This window comes from Thalia democratica, unplaced genomic scaffold (genome assembly GCF_965202585.1).
Source record: "Thalia democratica unplaced genomic scaffold, ktThaDemo2.hap1.1 HAP1_SCAFFOLD_447, whole genome shotgun sequence".
Classification (NCBI taxonomy): domain Eukaryota; kingdom Metazoa; phylum Chordata; class Thaliacea; order Salpida; family Salpidae; genus Thalia; species Thalia democratica.
In genome coordinates, this window is record NW_028139501.1 from 50,001 (window position 1) to 60,000 (window position 10,000).

At 32.4% G+C, this 10,000-nt stretch overlaps 4 non-coding genes across 4 annotated transcripts in view; all 4 read left to right on the forward strand.

Annotated features, from left to right (window-relative positions):
- Positions 1-2,753: 2,753 nt before the first annotated feature.
- LOC145846463 (5S ribosomal RNA) lies at positions 2,754-2,872 on the forward strand. Its single transcript, XR_014370788.1, has one exon. It is a non-coding gene; the product is annotated as a 5S ribosomal RNA (ribosomal RNA).
- A 4,119-nt stretch (positions 2,873-6,991) lies between these two features.
- On the forward strand, positions 6,992-8,799 carry LOC145846458 (small subunit ribosomal RNA). Its single transcript, XR_014370783.1, has one exon. It is a non-coding gene; the product is annotated as a small subunit ribosomal RNA (ribosomal RNA).
- Positions 8,800-8,981: 182 nt separating this feature from the next.
- On the forward strand, positions 8,982-9,134 carry LOC145846440 (5.8S ribosomal RNA). The gene has a single exon (XR_014370767.1). It is a non-coding gene; the product is annotated as a 5.8S ribosomal RNA (ribosomal RNA).
- Positions 9,135-9,356: 222 nt separating this feature from the next.
- The window catches only part of LOC145846461 (large subunit ribosomal RNA), a 3,631-nt gene continuing 2,987 nt past the window's right edge, over positions 9,357-10,000 (forward strand). Inside the window, exon 1 of the ribosomal RNA XR_014370786.1 lies at positions 9,357-10,000. This exon is cut by the window's right edge and continues 2,987 nt beyond it. This is a non-coding gene — a ribosomal RNA (large subunit ribosomal RNA).

Consider the following 10,000-nt stretch of genomic DNA (forward strand, 5'->3'; position numbering starts at 1 on the left):
ATTCTAGTTATTAGCAAATAAAAACGTAAGCCAATCAGATAACGTTATTTGCTGTTTAAACCAATTAGAGCGCTAAAAAAGTGGTTTGACCAGTTTGAGATATCGAAAAAATAATGGCACCATCTTGTAGAGTACAATTTTCTGAGTTAAAATTAATACAATTAGTCTTTTATACTAAAACTTAAAAGTTTTTTTGTCCAAAAACAAATAAAAGCGTGGCTACTTGAAAAATCAAACGAAAATAAATTTTGCACTTTTGTATTGTGAGTCATAATAAGTTATTTACTGTTACCAACAGATACTAGCAAAAGCTTTTTAAAGTTTTGTATTAACTTAATGTATTTGTAATTACTTTTACTTAATAGAAACTATTGAATTACGTTTACTTAGTTTACTTTTGTATGTGTATTAAATATATAGCAATTTTGTTTGAACTTAAATAAGGACTATTAAACTATTAAAAGAAAACTATCAAAGTTTACTAACTCAAAAGCTAAATCTTAGTTATATTGTTATAAGCATTTATGTTGTAATTTACTAATAACTAAATGAGTTTATTTCAAACAAAAAGAATTAAATAATGTTATGTTATGTCAAGCCTACTATATGAGGTATATAGGTATATAAGGTATACAAGCTTATGTTTGAAAGTTATAATAATTAAAATAAAAATAAATATTTAGTTGGTAAAATTTGTATGTTTTAATATGCTTTGAAATTAGAGTTAGTATAGATGTTTTTTTTTAAATATAATAAATATAAGTATTTAGTTACTAATAATAAACTAAAATACCAATTTTGTAGTTATTACAAAAAAAAAAACTTATCTTACTTAAAGTTCACTGTAATTGAAACATTATACAAAAGCTTTATAATTATAAGCTTTGAATAATTCTATTTGAATAAATAATAGATTCATAACTATATTCATGTTTGCATATTTAAATTATAAAAAGTTAGTGTTTTGTGTATTGACTTTATGATTATTTTATTTTAGTAACTGTTAGTTTTATACTTTAATAAAAGAAATATGGTTAACAAGTAAGTTAAAAATGAAAGAAGCATAAAAAAACACACTAATTAACTGCTTATTCAATAGTTTGATTATTTAATTATTTTTCTGTTATATAGTTCAATCGTATTGTATAAAAAATACAGAGGTTTAAAGTAAGTTAGAATAAAAATAAAACAAAACATATAAAATAAGCATTAGTTAAAATACATAGTTTTTTTTTCTAAGAAAATTTAATTCTTTAATAATAAGTAGTAATTTAAATAAAAAATAATACAAATAAAGTTATACAATATATATACAATAGTTTGTCAAACTAGGCAAAAAACAAACTAGGCAAAAAACCTACAAAGTAGGCCACCACTACAATCCAATGTTCCAACTGGAAATTCAATGAGATCGTTACTGTACTTGTGATGAACGTTGATAATCCCCAAGATTGTAAGTCGAAGGCCTTACCCAACCTAACCAGCGCACTGGTTTTCTTACAACTGAATTAATCAACATTTATTATTGAATATAATCATTATTGATAGATAGAGGAATGTTGACAATCAACAACAGATTGTAGGTCAAAGGCATTACTCGACCCAAGTACCCACAACCTAGATTGAACAACATTTATTAGATAGATTTGTTTATTGATAGATAGAGGAATATTGTCAATCCACAACAGATTGTAAGTCAAAGGCATTACTCGACCCAAGTACCCACAACCTAGATTGAACAACATTTGTTAGATAGATTAGTTAGATAGATAAATAGTACAGTATAATCTCAAAGAATTTGAAGCCCGAACATTGAACGATAGTGGTGTTTCGTGACGACTAGCGGGATTCGATCTTACAACCTTCTGCTTATGAGTCAGCTGATAAGACCACTGACCCACCGCGCCACGACAAAGATAAAGAAATATTTTGCTATATAAATAGGTTGATTTTTATAATTTTGTTATACAGTGTCAATTACAGTGAACTTCAAGTAAGATATACATATTTATATACATAGTATATATATTTCCGAGTCTGACTTTGAGTACTTTTTATATATTATTAACAAGATTTTTTAGGAGTAATATCTGTTTAGTTCTTTAATATATCTTTAAAATAATAATATTTTTTAAGGTGTTTAAAACTTTTAGAAGCTGTATGTAATGTCTTTTAGTTTAATAGTTCTTTTAAATTAGTAAAAAAAATAAACATGGTTGAGTTATCAAATTAAACAAAATAGAACGTCAAGTATTTAATTACTAAAATTAATTTAATTAAAAAAAAAATCTCAGGTAATCTAAAATGTCAGGAATTATTTAAAAATAAATATAAATTTAAAACTTATTATATTGAAAAGATTGATGAATAATACTCTTGAATGTATGCAATGTTTGTATTTGTAATGCAATAACATAAATGGATAGATCAATGACAAATTGTAAACATATTGTATTATTTTATTTTACGATTTTATTTTATTTATTTAATAATTCAATAAACTTTACTTCTACTTTTCCTGGTCTTAGGTAATTTATAGATAACAATTATTTAAACAAACACTTTTGTACAGTTACAATACAGTTTTAGTACAGTTTGGGAGTAACTGTTGATTAAAAAAACAAAAAAAAGTTAATTCAGGTTAAAATTTTATAAGGAATAATTTTAAAATATCAAATTGATTGTAAATCAAGTGCAAATAGGTTTTTTAAATAAACCGAAGGGTTTATAAAGGCTTGTAAACGCCTTCAAACGCCTACGACCATACCACACTGAGCACACCCCATCTCGTCCGATCTGGGAAGTTAAGCAGTGTCGGGCGTGGTTAGTACTTAGATGGGTGACCGCTTGGGAATACCACGTGCCGTAGGCCTTTGCTTTTTGAATTCATCTTTTTTGTACTATTTTTCTTTCTGACCTATTTATACTTATTACTCGTTTATTTACATTTCTTTAACGCTTAAAAGAAAAGTAAATTCTAGTTATTAGCAAATAAAAACGTAAGCCAATCAGATAACGTTATTTGCTGTTTAAACCAATTAGAGCGCTAAAAAAGTGGTTTGACCAGTTTGAGATATCGAAAAAATAATGGCACCATCTTGTAGAGTACAATTTTCTGAGTTAAAATTAATACAATTAGTCTTTTATACTAAAACTTTAAAGTCTTTTTGTCCAAAAACAAATAAAAGCGTGGCTACTTGAAAAATCAAACGAAAATAAATTTTGCACTTTTGTATTGTGAGTCATAATAAGTTATTTACTGTTACCAACAGATACTAGCAAAAGCTTTTTAAAGTTTTGTATTAACTTAATGTATTTGTACTTAGTTTAAATTAATAGAGTTTATTTGGTTTACTTTATTATGTGTATTGAATGTGCTAGTATCTAAAAATAAATACAACTAAAACAAAACAAACAAGGAGAGTACTTGAATAGAACCAACACAATTTACAGACCAGTTGTGTACTAAATTTAAAGAAATTCTGAATAGTGAATATGCAATTATTATTATAAGTTCAAAGTTCACTTTAATTTAAATTAATGTATTTTGTAAATTGGTTTTATTTAATACGATAGTAGTGAATTACTTTATTTAATTTACTTTAGTATGTGTTGTATAACTTTATTTAAACCAGAAGCAAAACGGGATTATACTTTCAATAAACTACACAATTTACAGACCAGTTGTGTACTAAATAAAAAGCTATTGTGAATAGTGAATATGCAATTATTATTATAAGTTTATAAGTTCACAGTTTACAAAAGCTTTAGAATTTAGTTATTATTTGTTCATATTTGCATATCTAATTTATGAAAAGTTAGTGTTATGTGTATTGGCTTTTTAATTTCTTTATTTGTAGAACTGTTAGTTTTATATTCTAAAGAAACATTTTTAAATAAATATGTTTAACAAGTAACTTAAAAATGGAAGAAATATATTGTATATATTGTGAACTGTTTATATTTATTCTAGCTATTTGCTTAGTGTATTTATTAATGTGATTATTTTATTTTGTTGTTTGTCTTATAGTTTAATCGTATTGTGTTGAAATATATATAACAAATACAGAGGTTTAAAGTAAGTTTAAATGAAAATAAAATAAGACATATAGTTGAAATATAAGTTTAAAAAAATAGTTTTTTTTTTTTATTTCTTTGTTTGTTTGATTGTTTGTTTATTATATAATCGCGACGTGTCATTTTATTACTTTTAAGCATACTAAATATAATAATAGGTATAGTTATAGGAAAAATTCAATTAGTTTCTAATGTAATAAAAAAGTTTATTTCCACAAATAAATAAATACCTGAAAAATCAAATGAAAAATAAATTTCGCACTCTTGTATTGTGAGTCATAATAGGTTATTTACTGTTACCAACAGATACTAGCGAAGGCTTTTTAAAGTTCTATGTTAATTCAATGTATTTGTACTTAGTTTTATTAAAATGACAGTATTGATGGTTACGTTTATTAAGTATGTTTATTTAACGTTATGTAACTCAAGTAAAACCAGAAGCAAATAAGGAGACTACTTTCAATAAACTACACAATTTACATACCAATTGTATACTAAACTTAAAGCTATTCTATTTTATTCTTGATAGTTATTTTAAAGTTATTAAATTATACAAATGTATTTTGTAAAGTAGTTTTATAAAGTTACTATAGTTTATTTAACTTACTATAGTATGTGTTATATAACTTTAATTAAACCAGAAGCAAAAAGGGAGACTACTTTAAATAAACTACACCATTTATTGTTATATATAACTCTAATAAAACCAGAAGCAAAAAGGGAGACTACTTTAAATGAACTACACAAATTAAAAATATATTATTATTTATAAATCAATCGTGTTGTGTTTCAAAATACATTTTTCAAATAATGTTTTACAAGTATTTATCAGTTATTTAGTTTTCTTTTTATAGTTTAGCCGTATTGTTTTATTTATTTGTTATTATTTTTATTTAATTGTTTGCTTATTATATTTATCGCCATGTGCTTAAAAAATAAAACAACTATAAAGGTTAAAAAAGTAAGTTTAAATAAAAATAAAATGAAACATATAAAATAAGTTTATGATTTTTTTATTATTATTATTATTATTATTTAATTGTTTGCTTGTTATATTTATCGCGATGTGCTTAAAAGAATAGAACAAATACAAAGGTTTAAATTGTAAGTTTTAAATAAAATAAAATGAAACATACAAAATAAGCTTATGATTTTTTATTATTATTATTATTATTATTATTATTTTTATTTCATTGTTTGTTTAATATATCTATCGCGATGTGCTTAAAAAATAAAACAACTATAAAGGTTTAAAAAGTAAGTTTAAATAAAGATAAAATGAAACATATAAAATAAGCTTATGTTTGATTTTTTTATTTTACTTTTATTAAATTGTTTGCTTATTATATTTATCGCGATGTGCTTAAAAGAATAGAACAAATACAAAGGTTTAAATTGTAAGTTTTAAATAAAATAAAATGAAACATACAAAATAAGCTTATGATTTTTTATTATTATTATTATTATTATTATTATTTTTATTTCATTGTTTGTTTAATATATCTATCGCGATGTGCTTAAAAAATAAAACAACTATAAAGGTTTAAAAAGTAAGTTTAAATAAAGATAAAATGAAACATATAAAATAAGCTTATGTTTGATTTTTTTATTTTACTTTTATTAAATTGTTTGCTTATTATATTTATCGCGATGTGCTTAAAAGAATAGAACAAATACAAAGGTTTAAATTGTAAGTTTTAAATAAAATAAAATGAAACATACAAAATAAGCTTATGATTTATTATTATTATTATTATTATTATTATTATTATTATTATTATTATTATTATTTTTATTTCATTGTTTGTTTATTATATCTATCGCGATGTGCTTAAAAAATAAAACAACTATATTAAAAAGTAAGTTTAAATAAAGATAAAATGTAACATATAAAATAAGCTTATGTTTGATTTTTTTATTTTATTTTCATTTAATTGTTTGTTTATTATATTTATCGCAATCTGCTTAAAAAAATAAAACGAGTATTAAGGTTTGAAAAGTAAGTTTAAATAAAAATAAAATAAAACATATAAAATAAGCTTATGTTTTTTTTTTTTTTTTTTATTATTATTATTTTTATTCAATTTTTTGTTTATTATACTTATCGCAATGTGCTTAAAACGATAAAACAAATATAAAGATTTAAAAAGTACGCTTAAATAAAAAATAATACAAATAAAGTTTATTTATAATAAATATATATATTTAAAACATTAAAAAAAGTAGTTTATACATATTTTTATTTATTTATTTCTTTTAAACATATTAAATAAAGTATAAAAAAGTATTAAAACATTTAAACGTAGCATAAATAAGCTTAAAACATTAAAATAATCGAAAAGAAACAAAGAAATTGAAAAAAATCGGAAAAAATCGGCAAAAAAAGTTCAACAGCAACATTTGAGCATCATACACGTATGCATTACTTTACACTAGTGAGAGAGACGTGTTTGTGCGTTCGGTCGACTTGACGAGAAAGCGGGCTTAAAGCATTACTGTTTAGCACCCGAGGCGCGGCTATTGCAGCGGCGGCGAACGTGCTATGTAAACGCATTGGAGCAGCGTATGAAAAACTACAAGCGTCCAGCGGCGGTAGGCTTATAGCTTTGCGAAGTCGTCGAGACGAGTAGCCGACGCAGGCAGGCACGGCTCGAGGCGGGTAACTGCAGCAGACAGATGGCGTGTTGCTGCTGACGAGTTAACCGGCAGAAGGCAAACGGTTGGTCGGGAGAAAGAACAGTCAGTTGTATAGCTGCATGCTGCAGTCGACGCGGGCTGGCGCTTTAAACAGCAAAAGGCCGGCGCCGACTTTCAGTAACGTTCGCAAGGCTTTTAAGCCGAGTGATAGAAAAGGTCTGTATTTATACAGTAAAAACGCTCAGTCGAGCAACGGGTTTAAACGCCCTCGGATAGTTATCTGGTTGATCCTGCCAGTAGTCATATGCTTGTCTCAAAGATTAAGCCATGCAAGTGTAAGTACGAGCTCACGTACAGTGAAACTGCGAATGGCTCATTAAATCAGTTATGGTTCATTTGATTGTACGCTTTTACATGGATAACTGTGGCAATTCTAGAGCTAATACATGCGTAAAGCGCCGAACTGACGTGAGGCGCGCATTTATCAGACCAAAACTAACCGGCTTTCGGGTCGTTACAATGGTGACTCTGGATAAGCTTGCGGATCGCACGGCCTAGTGCTGGCGACATCTCATTAAAGCAACTGCCCTATCAACTATCGTCGGTACGGTATCGGCCTACCGAGGTTGTAACGGGTGACGGAGAATCAGGGTTCGATTCCGGAGAGGGAGCCTGAGAAACGGCTACCACATCCAAGGAAGGCAGCAGGCGCGCAAATTACCCATTCCCGGCTCGGGGAGGTAGTGACGAAAAATAACAATGCAGACCTCGTACGAGGTCCTGCAATTGGAATGAGTACACTTTAAACTTTTTAACGAGTATCCATTGGAGGGCAAGTCTGGTGCCAGCAGCCGCGGTAATTCCAGCTCCAAAAGTGTATATTTAAGTTGTTGCGGTTGAAAAGCTCGTAGTTGGATATAGGGACGGCGAGGTTGGTCGGTCGAAAGGCTAGCACTGGCCTCGTTGTTCTTGTTGGTCGGTGCCTTCGCGGTGCTCTTAACTGAGTGTTGCGGTGGTCCGGCAAGTTTACCTTGAAAAAATTAGAGTGTTCAAAGCAGGCTTTACGCTTGTATAATGTTGCATGGAATAATGGAATAGGACCTCGGTTCTATTTTGTTGGTTTTCGGAGCACGAGGTAATGATTAATAGGAACGGACGGGGGCATCCGTACTGTGCCGTTAGAGGTGAAATTCTTGGATCGGCGCAAGACGAACGACTGCGAAAGCATTTGCCAAGAATGTTTTCTTTAATCAAGAGCGAAAGTCAGAGGTTCGAAGACGATCAGATACCGTCCTAGTTCTGACCTTAAACGATGCCGACTAGCGATCGGGCAGTGTCGAACTTAAGAACTGTCCGGCAGCTTCCGGGAAACCAAAGTCTTTGGGTTCCGGGGGAAGTATGGTTGCAAAGCTGAAACTTAAAGGAATTGACGGAAGGGCACCACCAGGAGTGGAGCCTGCGGCTTAATTTGACTCAACACGGGAAATCTCACCCGGCCCGGACACAGCGAGGATTGACAGATTGAGAGCTCTTTCTTGATTCTGTGGGTGGTGGTGCATGGCCGTTCTTAGTTGGTGGAGCGATTTGTCTGGTTAATTCCGATAACGAACGAGACTCTTACTTGCTAAATAGCTGCTCGACCCATTGGGTCGGAGACAACTTCTTAGAGGGACTAGTGGCGTTTAGCCACACGAGATTGAGCAATAACAGGTCTGTGATGCCCTTAGATGTTCGGGGCCGCACGCGCGCTACACTGACCGGATCATCGTGTGTTCCCTAGGCCGAAAGGTCCGGGTAATCCGTTGAACCCCGGTCGTGCTAGGGATAGGGACTTGCAATTGTTTCCCTTGAACGAGGAATTCCCAGTAAGCGCGAGTCATTAGCTTGCGTTGATTACGTCCCTGCCCTTTGTACACACCGCCCGTCGCTACTACCGATTGAATGGTTTAGTGAGGTCCTCCGATTGAGCCTGGTACGTGCGGCAACGCACTCGCCGGTGTTCGAAAAGACGATCGAACTTGATCATTTAGAGGAAGTAAAAGTCGTAACAAGGTTTCCGTAGGTGAACCTGCGGAAGGATCATTAACGAATCGAAATTTGATTTCAAGCGACGTCTCTTCTTCGAAGGGACCGAGCCCTGTAACTGTTATAGTTCGGTCGCGTTGCTTCCTGACAGCGGGAGTAATAATTCAGCACGCAAGTGCTGGCGCGGCCGCTTCTTTTTGAACACAATTTTTTGGTTGCATTGAGATTGATTAACACGAGAGATCTCTTAGCGGTGGATCACTCGGCTCGAGCGTCGATGAAGGACGGAGCTAGCTCCGAGAAGTAATGTGAATTGCAGGACACATTGAGCATCGATATTCTGAACGCGTATTGCGGCCTCGGGTAATCCTGGGGCCACGTCCGTCTCAGGGTCTTTAACACACCGATCCTTTCATTAGTTTGAAAGTGCCTGCGACTCGTTTCTTAATTAAGGAGCGTGTCGTCAAAGACAGCTGGTCTGGCGATTTCACAGCTGAAGCGTGAGCAGCCTGCTGGCCTCGGGTGAGGTAGCAACGACGGTAGGTGCTCGAGAATAAGTTAAGTGACTTCAAAAGGCCGACGTACAAAGCGCATGTACTTTTATAGTACATCACTTTTGACCTGAGATCGGGCGGGACGACCCGCTGAACTTAAGCATATCACTAAGCGGAGGAAAAGAAACTAACAAGGATTCCCCTAGTAACGGCGAGTGAAGCGGGAAAAGCCCAGCGCTAAATCCGAGCCTTTTTGGAGGGCGAGGAAATGTAGCGTATGGAATTCAGCATGCGGCGAACCAACGACTGCCCACGTTCTTCTGATCGAGGCCTTTTCCCAGAGCGGGTGTTAGGCCCTTGGCGGCGGTCGTAATTCGTCCTAGCGGTTTTCCCGGAGTCGGGTTGTTTGGAAATGCAGCCCTAAGCGGGTGGTAAACTCCATCTAAGGCTAAATACTGGCTCGAGACCGATAGCGAACAAGTACCGTGAGGGAAAGTTGAAAAGCACTTTGAAGAGAGAGTTAAAGAGTACGTGAAACCGCTTGGAGGCAAACGGAGGCGCCCATCGAGTCGCCGGACGTTTTCAGGCGCTGCGAGAGCTGTCCTACTGTTTGAGTGATCTTCGGAGACTCTTACGGTTGCGCTGGCGTCGCGGCGCTGCACTAGCGTTCGGCGAGGGCCGCGACCGGTTGCTGGGCTGACTTTGGTCGTTCGCAAGGTAGCTCTTCTTCGGAAGAGTGTTATAGGCGTTCGATTAGCTTCGGCTCG